At 38.2% G+C, this 13635-nt stretch overlaps 1 pseudogene across 1 annotated transcript; it reads right to left on the minus strand.

The window, feature by feature from the left end:
- Positions 1 to 4911: 4911 nt before the first annotated feature.
- Positions 4912 to 5871, minus strand: LOC308633498 (glyceraldehyde-3-phosphate dehydrogenase-like; annotated as a pseudogene). The gene has a single exon. The product of its transcript is annotated as a glyceraldehyde-3-phosphate dehydrogenase-like (transcript).
- Positions 5872 to 13635: the final 7764 nt, after the last annotated feature.

A 13635-nucleotide genomic window follows, 5' to 3' on the forward strand; every position in this document is an offset into this window, starting at 1 on the left:
ATCGCTAGCAGTCAGAGAAATGCAAATCAAAACCACCCTAAGATACCATCTCACTCCAGTAAGATTGGCAGCCATTACGAAGTCCAACAACAACAAGTGCTGGCGAGGATGCGGGGAAATGGGTACACTTGTTCATTGTTGGTGGGACTGCTAAATTGCCCAAGATGGCCTTGAACTTGCAATCCATCTGCCTCAGCCTTGCAAATAGATGGAATTATAGGCATGCACTACCATGCCCAGCATGAAAAAATATATTTGGGCATGAAGAAAATATATATATGGCATTAAAAAAATATATTTCTTTTTTCTATAATATTATAACATCATCTGGATAAAAAAGCATATTTTAAAAATGTTCAGATGTTTCACTTACTTCCAGAATATAGACCTAGACTATAATAAATCTCTGCATTTTTCACTTCATGGCATTTGTCATATAAACACTGTTTATTAGTTTCTGCTATCACAATGAGAAGTATATCTAAAAACTGGTAATCTGAAGAAATATTACTCTTTCTTCCCTTTAGACTAACCCTGTAAATATTATACATCATAAGTGTCTCCAATACAAGTAAAATGTATTATTTCAAATAGACTAGTCTAGAATTTTAGGCTTTTGGCAAAAAGTATAAAAGCACAAAGAGCTATAATTTAACCCGGATTTTTACTGTGATATTCTGTTGTTAAAAATATAAACATACTGTTTCATTGACCATTGATGGTGCTTCGACCCTTTATTCAGCAGGCTAACTATTCTCAAAACAATCTCAGAGAGATTGCTTCAATGAGGAACTTGGAATTTTCAGTTTAAAATGGTGCTCACTGTTCCAAGTGTTCAGCAGGGAAGGTACAAAGTGAGCCTGACAACTCAGGTAGAATACAGGTATTCCTGTAACACCAACTTGGTTCATCTTATAAATCTACCAGGTTTCTCTTGGTCTTGAGTCATTTAATCCTTTAGAATATTTTATCTCTAGTTAAAATGATTTAGTATTGGCACAGAAATAGACAAACAGAACAATGGAATAGAATGCCCCCCAAACCTTCAAACCTATGCAGAGAAACTAAGTTATATGATCAAAGTAGTAATAAAAATCAACTGGGGATGAATAATTCAATAAATTCATTTGGCATAAATGGTTATCCACATGGAAAAAGATAAAATTAGATCCTTACCTCATGGCCTATACAAAAAATAAATTCTAACTTGATCTAACTTAATTAAAACTAATAACTCCTATCCTGCAAAAGTTATTACAAAGAACATGAAAAGACAATCTGTATAGATACTCTAGAGAAAAATCAAGAATATACATACTATAGCATATTTTGTAACAAAAACTGAAAACAAACAACATCAGTACTGTGATTCATTCCTACAATACAAATCTATACTGTACTAAATGTAAAAATACAGATAAACCTCTAAAACATCATGTTATAGTTAAAAAAATAAATTTCAAAAAGATATGTAAAATATTGTTCCAGTTGCAAAAAGTTTAAAAACAACAACAACAAAAACCCTGTATCATTAATGCATACAAAGCAAAAATACAAAAACAGGCATGAGAAGAATATACACCAACTTGAAGAAAGAAACTATCATGAGAAAAAGTACTGGTCAGAGGAGTACTTTTTATCCTGAGGGGAAAAAGGGGGTGGAGCTTTAACTTAATCCGGAATTTGATTATTAAAAATCTGAAACAAATAAAGAAAAATATACCTAGTTTGTATATAAGTCTGTTAACTATTTTCTATATGTTTGACATTCTTCATAATGTAAATAAATCCTGTAATGCCAAAGGCGAAATACATATAAAATCCTACTTTTATAAGACTGCCTTTGTGTTTATTATATATTATATATATTTTCTACCTCTAACTTCAGGTAGGTAGATAATACAGATGCAAATAGACAGATCAGCCTACGGCAATCTTTACCTAATATTAACATACCATTTTATTATGATAGCATTGGCATTTTTTTCCTTTTCAGTATTAATGAGATCTATCTATCTATCTATCTATTTATCTATCTCAGCTAAGTACAGTAGATTATTGATGGTATGTAATAAAGTAGAGCTCCCTAAGCTCCTCACCTTTTCTCCTCCAGGGGGTCTGGGATGGAAACTGGAAGGAGGGAGGATTCTGTGAGTTGGGGCAGGGACTCTCCAGCTGCTGAAAGTCCCTCTATTCCTTTCATGGCTTGAGGTGGGTGATCCAGGGCTTTTCATTGGAGGCCATGCAAAAGTCTACCACCCTGTTGCCATACAACATTTTCATACCAGGAAATGAGCTTGACAAAGTGCTTGTTGATCGTAGCCAACTTTTTCTTCTATCAGACGCCGTGTCTCTGATTTGATATCAAGCTCCCTGATCCATTTGGAGTTAATTTTTGTGGATGGCGAGAGAAAGGGATTCAGTTTCATTTTGTTGCATATGGATTTCCAGTTTTCCCAGCACCATTTGTTGAAGATGCCATCCTTCCTCCACTGCATGCTTTTAGCCCCTTTATCAAATATAAGATAGTTGTAGTTTTGTGGGTTGGTTTCTGTGTCCTCTATTCTGTACCATTGGTCCACCCACCTGTTTTGGTACCAGTACCATGCTGTTTTTGTTAATATTGCTCTGTAGTATAGTTTGAGGTCTTGTATCGCTATACCGCCTGATTCACACTTCCTGCTTAGCATTGTTTTTGCTATTCTGGGTCTTTTATTTTTCCATATGAATTTCATGATTGCTTTATCTATTTCTACAAGAAATGCCGTTGGGATTTTGATTGGCATTGCATTAAACCTATAGAGAACTTTTGGTAATATTGCCATTTTGATGATGTTAGTTCTGCCTATCCATGAACAGGGTATATTTTTCCATCTTCTAAGATCTTCTTCTATTTTTATCTTTAGGGTTCTGTAGTTTTCATTGTATAAGTCTTTCACCTCTTTTGTTAGGTTGATTCCCAAGTTTTTTTTTTTTTTGAGGATATTATGAATGGAGTGGTTGTCCTCATTTCCATTTCAGAGGATTTGTCGCTGATATACAGGAATGCCTTTGATTTATGCGTGTTGATTTTATATCCTGCCACTTTGCTGAATTCATTTATTAGCTCTAATAGTTTCTTTGTAGACCCTTTTGGGTCTGCTAGGTATAGAATCATGTCATCTGCAAATAGTGATAATTTAAGTTCTTCTTTTCTTATTTTTATGCCTTTAATTTCTTTCGTCTAATTACTCTGGCCAGTGTTTCAAGAACTATGTTGAACAGAAGTGGTGAGAGAGGGCATCCCTGTCTTGTTCCAGATTTTAGAGGGAATGCCTTCAATTTTTCTCCATTCAGAATGATGCTAGCCTGAGGCTTAGCATAAATTGCTTTTACAATGTTGAGGTATGTTCCTGTTATCCCTAGTTTTTCTAGAGTTTTGAACATAAAGGGATGCTGTACTTTGTCGAATGCTTTTTCTGCATCTATCGAGATGATCATAAGGTTCTTATTTTTAAGTCTATTGATGTGGTGAATAACATTTATTGATTTCCGTATATTGAACCAGCCTTGCATCCCAGGGATGAATCCTACTTGATCATGGTGCACAATTTTTTTGATATGTTTTTGAATCTGATTCGCCAGAATTTTATTGAGGACTCCAAATTCCTCAATAGGACACCCATAGCACAAGAGTTAATAACTAAAATCAACAAATGGGACTTACTCAAACTAAAAAGTTTTTTCTCAGCAAAAGAAACAACAAGAGAGGTAAATAGGGAGCCTACATCCTGGGAACAAATCTTTACTCCTCACACTTCAGATAGAGCCCTAATATCCAGAGTATACAAAGAACTCAAAAAATTAGACAATAAGATAACAAATAACCCAATCAACAAATGGGCCAAGGACCTGAACAGACACTTCTCAGAGGAGGACATACAATCAATCAACAAGTACATGAAAAAATGCTCACCATTGCTAGCAGTCAGAGAAATGCAAATCAAAACCACCCTAAGATACCATCTCACTCCAGTAAGATTGGCAGCCATTATGAAGTCAAACAACAACGAGTGCTGGCGAGGAGGTGGGGAAAAGGGTACACTTGTACATTGTTTGTGGGACTGCAAATTGGTGCAGCCAATTTGGAAAGCAGTATGGAGATTTCTTGGAAAGCTTGGAATGGAACCACCATTTGACCCAGCTATTCCCCTTCTCGGTCTATTCCCTAAAGACCTAAAAAGAGCATGCTACAGGGACACTGCTACAACCATGTTCATAGCAGCACAATTCACAATAGCAAGACTGTGGAACCAACCTAGATGCCCTTCAATAGACGAATGGATTAAAAAAATGTGGCATTTATACACAATGGAGCATTACTCTGCATTAAAAAATGACAAAATCATAGAATTTGGAGGGAAATGGATGGCATTAGAGCAGATTATGCTAAGTGAAGCTAGCCAATCCCTAAAAAGCAAATGCCAAATGTCTCCTTTGATATAAGGAGAGTAACTAAGAACAGAGTAGGTACGAAGAGCATGAGAAGAAGATTAACATTAAACAGGGATGAGAGGTGGGAGGGAAAGGGAGAGAGATGGGAAATTGCATGGAAATGGAAGGAGATCCTCAGGGTTATACAAAATTACATACAAGAGGAAGTGAGGGGAAAGGGAAAAATAATACAAGGGCGAGAAATGAATTACAGTAGAGGGGGTAGAGAGAGAAGAGGGGAGGGGAGGGGGGATAGTAGAGGATAGGAAAGGCAGCAGAATACAACAGACACTAGTATGGCAATATGTAAATCAATGGAAGTGTAACTGATGTGATTCTGCAATCTGTATACGGGGTAAAAATGGGAGTTAATAACCCACTTGAATCAAAGTGTGAAATATGATATGTCAAGAACTATGTAATGTTTTGAACAACCAATTAAAAAAATTCAATTAAAAAAAAGTGCTTGTTGAGAGTAATGCCAGCCCCAGCATCAAAAGTAGAAGACTGGGTGTCACTGTTAAAGTCACAGGAGACAACCTAGTTTTAGACGTGGCCCAGATGCCCTTTGGGAGGCCCTCTGGTGCTTGCTTTGCCATCTTCTTGATGTCATCATATTTGGTAGATTTCTCCATGTGGCACGTCAGATCCTTGACCAACATTTTGTGGGTGGGCCCACAGAAGGCTAGTGAGCTTCCCAGTCAGCTCAGGAATAACCCTGCCCACAGCTTTGACAGCACCTGTGGATGCAGGCATGATATTCTGGGCATCCATGGCCATCACATCCCAGTTTCCCAGAGGAGCAATTCATAGTCCTCTGGGTGTCAGTGATGGTATTGACTTTGGTCATGAGTCCCTCCATAATGCTCCAAAAGTCCCTCCAAAGTTGTCCTAATGACCTTGGATAAGGGGGCTAGGCAGTTGATGGTGCAGATTATCTTGAGGGAGTTGTAATACTTCTCATGGTTCACACCCATCACAAACATGGGGTCATCAGCAGAAGGGGCTGCCTTCAGGTGAGCTCCAGCAACCTTCTTCATGGCAGTGAAGATGCCAGAGGACTGCACTACATATTCAACATCCAGCATCACCCCATTTGCTGTTGGTGGGATCTCACCCCTAGAAGATGGAGATGGGTTTTCCATTGATGACAACCTTTCTGTTCTCAGCCTTGACTGTGCCATTGAATTTACCATGAGTGGAATCATACTGGAACATGCAAACCATGTAACTAAGGTCAATGATGGGGTCAATGATGGGGTCAATGATGGGGTCAATGATGGGATCATTGATAGTGACAGTATCCACTTTGCCAGAGTTGAAAGCAGTCCTGATGACCAAGAGCCCAATATGGCCATTTCTGATCTTCAGCACGGTGAGACATGGTTGGCACTGCATGAGAAGATGTAACTATCTGTCAAACAGGGAGAAGCACAGAGTCTCCACTTCTAATAAACATGTGTCGATTTTTTTTCTAAAAGTTAAAAACATTTGCTTTATTTTTTCACACTTTATTCACATTTCCTTAGTTTTTACCTAATGTCCATTTTGTTTTCCAGGACCTCATCTGGGACACCACATTGCACTTGCTTCTCATTTCTCCTTAAGCTCCTCTTGGGCATGATAGTTTTTCAAACTTTCCTTGGTTTTTTATAATCTTGACAGTTTTGAGGAATACTAGTCAGGTTTTTGTAAAATATCTGTGATTTATTTGATGTTTTTCTCATGATTACACTGAAATTATGGGCTTGGGTGAGGAAGACCACAGGTATAAGATACCATTTTTATCATGTCATAAATCGGTTACACACTGGAAACGATAATTACCACTTTCAGTATTGACCTTGACCATCTGCTTAGTACTGTTTGTCATGTTTCTCCACTATTAAGCTATTTTTTTTCTTTTTGTCAGTGCTGGGAATAAAACCCAGGGTCTCCACCTGCTAAGCAAGCACTCTACCATGGAACTATCATCACAGCCACAAAGCTACTCTTTTTTCCCATTTCCATGCTGTATGTTTTTATTTTTATTTATTTATTTGTTTGTATTTTGTCCACACTTAAGGAATGGGCAGTTTTATTCCGTCTCCTTGAGGATACTGTGTCTATATAAATCATTTGGAATTCTTCTACATAGGAGATTTGTCTCTTTTCCATCTATTTCCTTATTTACTTATTCATTCAATCATTGATTTATCTCAGCAAGGATTCAGGGATATTAACCTTTTGCTCTAGGTTATATTCCTTTACTTCTTTATTTAGTGGCTCAATTGTTTCAGCTTTAGCCATAGCTCTTTCAACTGACTTCTGTGTCTCTTTGACACAATACCCCCATGTGTATTTTTATCCTACTCTGTATCAATTTTTCAAATCAATGTGCAAAAAGATTAATGTATAAATAATTATAGAAATGGGTATATTAGTAGTGTTTATACTATGCCAAGCACAAATACCTTAATGATAAATAAAATCGCTAATAAAACTTAGCTAACAATATTAGCTTGACAACATTATTTAAAAGTTCCATCTTATATTTTGAATTTTTCAAATTACAAAACACTGATAACTCTATGATATTAATAGAAAAAACTTTATAGAGTATTTACTATGTCAGGTATCACACTAGGCACTCAATATCTAATATTCCATTTAATCCTCCTAAACCTTGTAAAACGTTAAAACTTAGTTTGGTCCCTGAATTATCAGAATCAGTATCACCTGAGAAAGTGCTATACGTCCACATTCAAAAGTATTTCTTGGTCCTCACTCCAGACCCACTGAATCAGAAAATCCAGGGCTTGGGCCAAGAAAGCTGTGTTTTAACATTCACTTCAGATGCTCCAGATGCACTCTAATGCTTCAGAGAGTGACAGCATCAGACCTTAAATCCTGGTACTAGACATCAAAGCCAATCAAATCCCATGTGCATAATTACTTAGTCATATTCCCTCTCTATTAGAGATAACCAATTACAGGTGATTTCTACCTAAAAACTTGCCATAAAAGGGACCTCTAGGGCAGTTTCATGCTATCCCTTGGCTTCTAATATTTGACCAAATAAGTGTATGTACAAAATTCACCACTAGAGGGAGTTCCTACATCCAGCCCCTTATATGACAGTTATTAAAAGGCAAAAAAGTGAACAAAACCAAACAAAAAAATTAAAACTTGTTGAAGAAAAGTTTTAGCTCTGTGTATTAATATTAAACAATTTGCTCCATCTATTTATCACTGAGAAGCTGCATTTGAAGTTATATTGTTAGGCATGAACTCACTGTTAACATTCATACAATATAGCATATGATTGGTCACTTAACATCTTTTTTCACATCTACTTTATGTGTTTGTGTGTGGTGCTGGGATTGAAGACAGAGCCATGAACATGAAAAGCAAGTGCTATACCACTGAGCTCCACTCCCAGCTCCCAATTGTTCATTTCTAAAATGGGACCAGGGAGAAGAGAAAGCTCAGAGTATCAAAATAATATTTAAACAAAATAATCTATTTTTAACTTCATCATCACTTCTAAAGTCCCAAAGAAGACAGACTGGAAAAGAATTCCAAAAAGGATCCAGTTGTATGTGTTCTCTTCAACCTTGCTCAGAGAACTTGAGTTCAGGAATGGTAACTTCAGCACGTGGTACGTAGGTGACAACTGCTCATTAACAAATGCTGAATAAATGAATCAGTGTAACGTATGTACCACATGCTGAGTTACCAGTTCCCTCTCAAGTCATTCCAAATAAATTGGAATTCATAATGTTATATAAAATAATACCATGCTGTTTTCATAATATGCAAATATCATGTAGTAGTGTAAGAAAATCCAAAGCCTATAATGTTTGAAACCTGAAATAATAATTCCATGGATTTTGGAATTCTATATCCAAAAATGAGTGGAATCTGACATAAAACTTCCTCCTTTTTTCCCCATTCAGAGACCAGATCTACCACTGAGCCCTATCCCCAGCCTCTCTTCCCTTTTTTAAAAAATTTTTATTTGTTCTTTTTAGATATAAATGACAGTAGAGTATATTTTACATATTATACATACATGCAAGGAGTATAACTTTCCATTCTTGAGGTTGTGCATGATGTGGAGCTACACTAACATGTATTCATGTATAAACATAGGAAAGATATATCCAATTTATACTACTGTCTTTCTTATTCCCATCTCCCCTCCCTTCCCTTTATTCCCCTTTGTCTAATACAAAGAACTATTCTTCCCTGCCCCTCTTATTGTGTGTTAGCATCCACATATCAGAAAGAACATTCAGACTTTGGTTTTGGGGGATTGGCTTATTTCACTTAGCATGATAGTCTCCAGTTCCATCCATTTACAAGCAAATTCCATAATTTCCTTTTTCTTTATGGCTGAGTAATATTCCATTGTGTATATACCACATTTTCTTTATGCATTCATCTTTGAAGGACATCTAGGTTGGTTCCATGACTTAGCCATTTTGAATTGAGCTGCTATAAATATTGATGTGGCTGCAGCACTATAGTATGCTGATTTTAAGTCCTTTGGGTACAAACCAAGGAGTGGGAAACTATGTCAAAGAATGGTTCCATTCCAACTTTTTTGATGAAGCATCATACTGCTTTCCAGAGTGGTTGCAACAATTTACAATCCCACCAACAATGTATTAGTGAACCTTCCCCCCCACACATCTTAGCCAACATTTATTGTTACTAGTATTCTTGATAATTGCTATTCTGACTAGAGTTTTTTTGAGTTCTTTATATATTCTGGAGATTAATGCTCTATCTGAGGTGCAGATGGCAAAGATTTTCTCCCATTCTGTAGGCTCTCTCTTCACATTCTTGGTTGTTTTCTTGTTGTAAATAAGCTTTTGAGTTTAATACCATGTCATTTATTGATCCTTGATTTTACTTCTTGAGCTTTAGGAGTCTTGTTGAAGAACTTGGTTCCTAAACTGACAAGATGGAGAGTTGGGCCTACTTTTTCTTCTGGTAGGTATGGAGTCTCTGGTCTAATTCCTAGGTCCTTAATCCATGTTTTGAAATATCTGTTGATAGGAAAATAAGATCAAGGAGCCCAGATCTTAGAATTGAGTTCCTGAAGTCTATTCTTTCCATATATTGAGTGGAGATAATAATGCCTGTTTGTTCAACAATTTCTATACTACACATGAGACATTTGTTAGAAGCTTTATGTTACATGGTGAATAAAATAGCCCTTGCTCCAATATGTCAATACCTTCATACTGTTACTAAAATAAGAATTGTGATAATTTTATACATTGCATGACTGGGCCACAGATGCCCAAATGTTTTGCCACAAATTATTCTGAGTATGACTTTGAGAATGTTTCTGAGTGAAATAATCATTTTAATCTGTAGAATGAGCAAAGCAATTTGCCCTCCCTGATGTGAATAGCTCTCATGCAATTAATTGGAGATCTGAATAGAACAAAAAAGATTGAGTAAAGAGGAACCGTTCGCTCCTACTGGCTGCATGACATGGGACACCAGCCTTTTCCAAGCTTCTGATAGGACTGAGGCATAGGCTTTTGGGGGTCTAAGTGCCTCCAGATTTCAGACTAGAACTTACACTATCAGCTCTCCTAGTTCTCAGGCCTTTGGACTCTGAGATTCCACATTGGCTCTCCTGAGTCTTCTGTGTTAGGACTGCAGATCTTGGGATTTCTCAACTTTTCTTTATTTACTTGAGCCAACTCCTTATAATAAAACTATGTTATATTAGACACATACGTGTACACACTATTGGTTCTGTTTCTCTGGAGAACCCTGACTCATACAAGAACCAAATTCCAAACTCCTTAGCATGGCCAAAATGGCCTTTATGATCTGAACCCTACCTACCCCTCTCCAACTACATCCCATAGCTGCCCCCTCATTCCAGCTTCACTGGCTTCCTCTCATTTTCCCACACAAGAGAGACTTCCTCTGCAATGGGATTTTTCACCCATTCACTCATTTATTCACTGATAAAGTCAAGTGTTATGGTTTGAATGTGAGGTATCCCCCAAAAGCTCACATGTGAGACAATGCAAGAAGGTTCAGAGAACAAATGATTGGGTTGTAAGAGTCTTATCCGAATCAGTGATTTAATCCCCTGATAGGAATAACTGAGTGGTAACTGAAGTGATAGGGTGTGGCTGGAGGAGGTGGGAATTACAGTGTGGCTTTGGTGAACATCTTTATATATGGCCATTAGAATCTCTACCTCCTGATGACCATGATGTGAGCTGCTTCTCTTTGCAACCCTCTCCCGCCACGATGCTCAGCCTCACTTTGAGGCCTGAGGAATGGAGCCACCCATCTATGGACTAAGACCTTTGAAACCGTGAGCCCTCAAATAAACTTTTCTTCCTCTATAGTTTTCTGGTCAGATCAATTAGTCACAGCAGTGAAAAAGCTGATGAAAACATCAAGTAATTGTTTAGTTTCTACTATGGGTATTACCAGAAATATAATGGGAACAACATAGGAAAGTACCTAATTTCAAGGGGAATATATCCTAGTCACGGAAACAGAAATAGCATATTAGCATGTAAACAAACAGGTTAATTTCAGAAAGTGATATGTGCTTCAAGAGAAACAAAACTGAGTGCTAAGACAACAATTTGATAATCAGAGAAAACCTCACTCTATAGGTGCTTCTGAAGGATGATCCCATGATAAAAAGGGATCATCTGTGTGAAGACCTGAAGAAGAAGTATTGCAGGCAGAGAAAATGACAAACAAAACTGAAATAAGCTTGATCCATGCAAGGAGCAGAGAGGCACAGTGGGGCAGTAAGAAGGTAGGTGGGAATGAGATACAAATTATTTAATGGCCAGAATTAGGATTTAAATTTTTATTTAAAGCATACTGGGAGCTTTGAAGGGTTGACATGATTTGATTTACATGTTTATTATCCACTGCTGTGTGTAATTGTGGATGTAGGGGATTGATAAAGGGGGGGGAGGTGTTGCAGTAGGTGAATGATGATAGTAGCTTAGATTATGGGGGTGTGCGAGAAATGAAGCAGGAAGGATTCATGATGTTTTGAAGGTGGAACCGATGGGAATCGGCAGTGTAGACGGGAAAGAGAAGGGATGACTCTAGGTTTGTGACCTGAACAATCAGCTGGAAGTTAGTACCATTTTCTGAGATATGGAAATTCTAGGTAGAAATGAGAATGGGTTTGAGGAAGAAGGAGACAGTCTGCCTAGGCTGTCCCTCTCATTGGACACTCCCTTATCACCTAGTTAACCCCCCTTCTCATTCTTCAGATCTCAGCTCAAATGTCACTTTCTCAATGAAGTCCTTCTTCAACTAATTCAAACCAAAGCTTTTTAGGATGTATTCTCTTGGTGTCATGTAGTTCCCTGAGTGCCCATGTTAGATTGCAAAAGTGGCACTAATTCTTTCCTTCGCTTAACCAACTACCCTTACCCTTAACAACAGTAGTTCCTACTCACTCTGAATCTGGTCTGGGCCATGTGCCTTGCATCAACCAAAAAGATATCAGCAAATATGACACAGGTAGAGGCTTGAAAGGTACTTGTGCAGTGGGACTTGTACTGTCTTGATGATTTGAAACCCAGAAACCACATGAATAGGCCTGGCTAGCTCCTGCCAACAGGCTGCCTACCCCAAGACACTGTACTAGTCTGGTTTGCATTACTATAATAAAATAACTCGGGCAGCCTAATTTTATTTGAATAATAAAGGTTTATTTAGTTCGGAGTCAGGTTGTGGTTTGGATATAAGGTCCTCCAAAAGTTCTTATGTTAATGCAGGAATGTTAGAAGGTGAAATAATTGGATTGTCAGAGCTGGAACATAATTAACCCATCCTAGCTTAAATGGCTGAGTGGTAACTGGAGGCAGGCGGGACATGGCTGGAGGAAGATGGGTCTCTGGGGGCAAACCCAGAAAGGATTCATCTTCCCTGTGGAACCTTTCCCCTGTCTCTGCAGCCTGGATGCCTCATTTGGCCAGAGCCAATGGAGTCGGCTCTGAATCTCTGAGAACCTCTGAAACCTTGAGCCAAAATAAGCTTCTCCTTTCAAAAGTTGTTCTTGTCGCAGCAGCAAAAAGCTGGCTAAAACATGCATACCAGGAGGTTTAAGGGTATAGAACCCAATTGCTCCACCTAAGTCATCTAGGGATGATCTCATGGCGGAATGAGTCACAAGAGCACGTGTGGGAGGAAAAGATCATATCAGAGTGTGGCCTGACTCTGGCGTTAAAACAATCCTCTTGAGAGAACTAACCAGAATCCCACCAGAAATTCTTTAGTCCCTTCCAAGGGCAGGGCCCCAAAGACTGAAGGTCCTAACCCTAGGCTCCACCTTTTAAAGGTCCACCTCCCACTGCCACACTGAGGTCCAAGCCTCCAACACATGAACCCTTAGGGAACACATACAAACCATACCAAACCAAATCAGCTGACACACCAAGATCAGCTGGCCCAGCACCGGCTTACCAGAACAGAACCCAAGTAGTACCCAGCCCAATCAGAATCCTGAGTTAGCCAAAGGATTTTTGTAGGACACTAAGTTTTGTGGTGACTTATTACACAGCAAAAGCTGATACAAAAATATATACCTTAATTACATATATTTGTTTGTTTGATTAGCATCTATCCCTTCCCCAAGACTATGAGCTTTATAAAAGCAAATACTCTTCTGACTTCAGGTAATCACACCATTCTCAGAGCTTAGTACCTGAAACACAGCAGGCATTCAACAGCTAACTTGCTGACTGAATATAAGGGGGGAAGAGAGATAACACTTTGTAACAAGAGAGTAACAGAAGTTCTAAAGGTGAGGTAATAAAGGTCTTAGGGACATCCATTTGTGCAAAATACATTTTCATCCTGTCACATGAGGCCCTGAGAAATACAAGAGCAAAACCACATTTCCACTTCCTCAAAGAGCTTAAAGTCAAGGAACAGTAAAAAATCAGCACAGTGTACTGCTGCAAAGGACCCCCAGACTGCCTGGATGAGCCAAGTGTGGGAGAAGTCCAGAGGGGTTTCTTGAGGCAAATAAAGCTTGAATTTAGACCTCAGGTTTGTTTGGAAGAGCAGCTTAAGCAAATGCCAAGAGGATAGAAAGGACATGGGTGCTCAAAAGGAAAAAAAAAAAATCTGTTTATTATCTCAGTGTCTTTTTAACAG

This window comes from Spermophilus citellus, assembly GCF_964194105.1.
Source record: "Spermophilus citellus genome assembly, chromosome: 14".
In the NCBI taxonomy this organism is placed as follows: domain Eukaryota; kingdom Metazoa; phylum Chordata; class Mammalia; order Rodentia; family Sciuridae; genus Spermophilus; species Spermophilus citellus.